General features: G+C 39.8%; 1 protein-coding gene across 1 annotated transcript in view; it reads right to left on the bottom strand.

Moving 5' to 3' along the window:
- The window catches only part of ormdl3 (ORMDL sphingolipid biosynthesis regulator 3), a 9,723-nt gene extending 8,635 nt beyond the window's left edge, over positions 1 to 1,088 (bottom strand). Inside the window, exon 1 of the mRNA XM_015028545.1 lies at positions 696 to 1,088. The gene's annotated coding sequence lies outside the window, so the exon portion shown is untranslated. The remainder of the gene's footprint in view (positions 1 to 695) is intronic.
- Positions 1,089 to 4,766: the final 3,678 nt, after the last annotated feature.

Consider the following 4,766-nt stretch of genomic DNA (forward strand, 5'->3'; position numbering starts at 1 on the left):
TTTTTTTTTTTTTTTTGGGCCCCCTTTTTTCCTATTTTTTTTTTTTTTTTTTTTTTTTTTTTTTTTTTGCTAAAATATAAAACGCTGGTATCATTTCAAAGTTTAGTACATTTTGGCCGACACATCTAATAAAATATATTACAAACACTGTATCCCATTGTGAACACACCATCTCCACTATGAGGCACGGTGACTGCACCATCATGCATGGGGATCTTTTGTTGTTTTCAAAAGGGACATAACAGCTGGTCAGTGTCTACGGGATTATGGAATGAGTCAAGTTATAGACAGTGGTAAAGAAAACCTGTTAGATGCTGCAGATTACTTACATTCAATAAAATAAAACTTAAGTTTGTGGCTGAATGTGAAAAAGTTCAAGGGGCCCTTAAGATGTTTACAATACAAAAAAAATGAATAAAAAGCGAGTCTGCCAGGCCATAACAACTTTTTCAGTAACGGAAAAACAGCTTGAAGAGTCACACATGTCAAAGTTTTTGTTGTTATTTCAAAAAGTAACCTATAGAGGCGAGATAAAGTCCTTCGAGAGAGAAAAATAACAACTCACTGCCGTCAGCGAACAGCCGCATCCCAGCATGCTTTCAAACTTACTTACCTGCAAACTGAATGTCCTCCAGCCAAGGCAGCTGGAGGGAAGATGAGCCGATTTCTCTTCAGTTCAGTGAGTTTCCACTTACCGGGTGGAGAAAGTGGTTGAACTCCGACCTGTCCGGGGGCAACAGTCCGTTATCACTGGTTTTTGTGTGATCTGTGAGCTCAGTTATGTAACCGGGAGAGGTCCGGGTGCTCCCATCTGTCTCTTCCCCGCTCTTCCCGAGCTCCACGCGGCCGCTCAGAGTGGAACCATCCGCTCGGAGAGACGCAGCTCAGCGATGCTCCGCTTCCCGCACACCGTCCTCCACAACGCCAGCTGGTGACAACACGGCACGGTCCACAAAGAGCCCGTCACCGATACATTCACTCTCACGGGCGCATGTCCTCGCGGAGGCTTCGCTCATCGCATTTTGCAGCGGTTGGTTGGCCGGTGTCACGTGGGGTGAGTCGAGCAATGAGCGCTTGCTACGGTGAGCCGTCGTGGACGACGCCCCCTTCACGTAATCCAAGAGAGGTGGGATTAAGAAAAATGAGTGTCGTTCAGGGCAGACATAAATTATATTATTTTATATACAGAACTTTGTCTGATTTGTGTGTGTGTGTGTGTGGGGGGGGTGTGCGTGTGTAAAAAGCAACAATTTCTCAGTTTCCTAAATTTATTTATTAATTTTTTTAACTAGTTTTTGAGCTACTATGAGAGCTACAGCTCTAGTATTACGTTGTAGTGTTCCTTCATTCATACATTTTCTAACCCAAAATTTCTCACATTTCCATTTTCAAACTTTTAGTTTAAAGGTGATATTTCTACAGAGATGAATAGATGGATGGTAAGTACTAATACATAGTGGGGTGGATGGTTAAATGAATGAATGGACATACATAAACTGAGTAAGTAGTATGGTGCAAAAAGCCTTACAGTGAATATTTGATGATCTCTTCAACTGCTGTTGCAACAGTTTATATCATATAGTGGCTTATCAATGAAGGGTCACCAGGTAAATCATTCAACAAATGTCCTGTGCATGTGTTCTCATCCCATTGGATCAGCATCAAATACACTGGAAGAAATTGACCTTTTAAAGAAGGGGCATCATGCATTTTTTCAGTCACATATCGTGCCATTTTATAGCATAATCAGGTAACTATGTTACCTGCAGTTATTTTGAAAATGTTGCATATATCAAAAACAATTTTGACTTTGCATCGTAGCCATATATGGTGCCTTGAGATTAGCCTCTGTCTCTTTAAGATCCTCCTAACCTTTCCAACACTCCCCGTTCACCACATCGTCACAACAATGCTTTTCCATGCTGTAGGTTGATGCTGTTCACAACTGTTTTTAAGTGTGCTGTGGTTTGTATGACAAGCTAAGCAGAGGTTCCACCAGGTCCTTCCCAACTGCTGCTGCCACTAGTCTGGTGGAGCTGTGAGGAAGAGGTTCAGGGTGGGGGCAGGGCTGTTGGGTCGATTGGGAGGTAGTCCTTTTGTTCAAGATCTAACAAAGAGAGACTGAGGGTGACCAAGCATCAACAAATAACAAAAATGTACATCATATGATGTCTTTCTATTCTAAATGTCCAATTCAACGTGTTGATGAGGTGTGCATTGACAAAGTTTCCATTCCCCTTTAATTTTAAAGTAATAGCTGCAAGATTCTCAAAACATTTTAAAGCTGATTATTCACATTATTCAAGACTGCATTTTATGTTTTAGAAAATCTTTGTTTAGTTACGGCAATCCACCCAATGTGACAGGTACAAAGTATCAAATTTTGTCTCAGACTATAGCTTCTTTCTGAGTTAATTAAGTTATGATGACAATATTTGTCAGGGAATTGCGTTTTTGATTGGAGCTTTGTTGGAGTAGGGCACCCTTTACTCCTTATGTAGCTAATGTAAGAGAGGACCTTGCTGGAGGTTAAAAAAAAATAAAAATAAAAGACTGACAAGCTTGATCCTCCGCTCCCAAAATTGAAGAACAAGATTCAAAAATAAGTCCAAATGCTAATTTAGGCCCACAGTAGCCCGAGGCCTAAAATGCTAAAGTATGTTCTGCTTGCATGCAGTGTTACATGAGACTTATTGTTTCTAAGAGTTTGCCCCGAGTTGTGTGGCATCAAACAGGTTTGACTGGCTGACAGAGAACCATCTCTCATGTTCACACTGCCTCAGGTGTATTAGACGTGTAAGCTATGTAAACTTAGAGCTCTAGTAAATGTGAGCCCCAGATGACAGTGGTATGAAATCATAATTGGCAATGGGACAAAGGGAAAAAATTTTTTTTGGAAATGTTAAAATACACATCAAGGGGAGACTAGTAAGTCTTTGATGTCTTTGATCCTAAAATATTGCTATTTGCCTAAAAGTCAGAATTTTCGCTTGCAACTATTGTTCTAAGATGCTGGTGGAACAACTAAACAACTCTGCTTCAGATAAGACTTAAAAATTTAGCAATTCATTTCTCTTAAGGTAAACTGTATGCAGATTTAAAACTGAAAAAAAAGTAATGTTACATGTTACAGTTATTAAAAGAAGAAAGTTCACTCTTTCTCATTTCTAAGATCTCCTATATTCAAGATGCAAAATGTATAAGTCTAACCTAAACTGTGCAAAAACACACAATAACAGCGGTCTCTTCTTTCAGAGGCTTCTTCAAATATGCTGTAATATAGACTGCTACAGTTAACTTCACACAGCCATCATCATCTCCAACTCTTTCAAGAAAATGTTATAATATACACTGCAACATTTAGTTTGTGTATTAATACAGTTTATTTTTATTTTTGACTTGAAAAGCTTTTATACTGTTGTTATCTATCAAACCGAAATTAGGCTAAGGTGGATAAGGACTGTGTAAAGAAACACTTCTACCCCTGCTGCTGCCACCTGATTTTTATTTTTTTTTTCTCAAATCTGCAGTCTATTAGATGTTCTTAGATGAGAAACATTTTAACCAGTTTGAACTTTACTGCAGATAATCTGTCAGATTCAAGTCTTTAAAGCTGTAGCTGTATGTAAATATCAGAAAAATCTCATTCCAGTCATGTGTTTCACTCTTGATATCCAAAAAGACTTCAGATTTTCTTTGCCATCACAATCACAGGACTCTGACTGCAGGAGACCAGCAGATGTCACCAATAACCCACAGATCTGATCATGATCTTCGTCCCTGTCTGTTTTTCCACACTGCAAATGTTTCTCTGTAATCCTTGCTTATTGGAACAAACTATTGTAGAAAAGCCTCTCCCCCCCCCATCTTATAATTTGAGAAACTTACAGAGTTATTATCTTGTATCTCTTGTGTGTTTTAACAATCATGAAAAACTAAAATACATCTATTGAGCATTATGTCGAAAATAAAACTGCTTTTCTTTAGTGCCATATATTTTGTTTGATATTTAATTCTAAATAGTAAAAATATACAGTAGCAACAATGTTAAGTAAAGAAAAAAAGTTATAATTCTAGAAACTTATAAAGAAGAAAAAAAAAGAAAATTTAAATACATTTGAATATGGTCTACTGTAGGCATTAGTGCACAAAAGTGTGAAGCATCCAATTAAAATTGTAACCAAGCAATGCTGGAAGAAAGTTTACCTAAACGCAGAACTATTTGGCTGTTTTTTGTTTGTTTGTTTTTTTTGTTTAATGTGTCAGTCAATGGTGCTGGGGATTTCTACACGGGTTGTGACAGGAATGACACTTGGAGGGGATTTCTCTCCAGCAGGGGTGGACTTGTGACCCAGACAGGCTAGGATGATAGCCTCGCTGGAAAAGGCTGATGCAGGGAGTCCATTATTGGCCCCGGAGGAAGCTGAGGATTAGAACACCAAAGAATTTCAATAAAAGAAGTGTCTGTTTGGCGGTAGGGGAGGGGCAGGAGGACGGTGAAGATGAGGTGGCGGGGGGTCCCCTCATTGTCCCCGTGGTGATTGAGAGCAAGAGGAGGGGAGTGGGATGGCATTGTGTTCGCAGCTTCTCTGAAGAAGCTGGTTATTAGGGGGGATGGCTAAAAGAGGGGTGAGAGATGGGGAGGCTGTTGACTCTTCATCTTGTGTGAACAAAGTCCCTGGCACATAGCCCTCTTATCTCACTCTGTCCCGGACTCCCTTGTTTATGAGTCCCCGTCGGGGTAAGGGGAGGGACCCCCACTAACT

The sequence above is a fragment of the Poecilia latipinna genome, unplaced genomic scaffold (genome assembly GCF_001443285.1).
Source record: "Poecilia latipinna isolate Pla-1442-1.1 unplaced genomic scaffold, P_latipinna-1.0 Scaffold128, whole genome shotgun sequence".
Taxonomy (NCBI): Eukaryota; Metazoa; Chordata; class Actinopteri; order Cyprinodontiformes; family Poeciliidae; genus Poecilia; species Poecilia latipinna.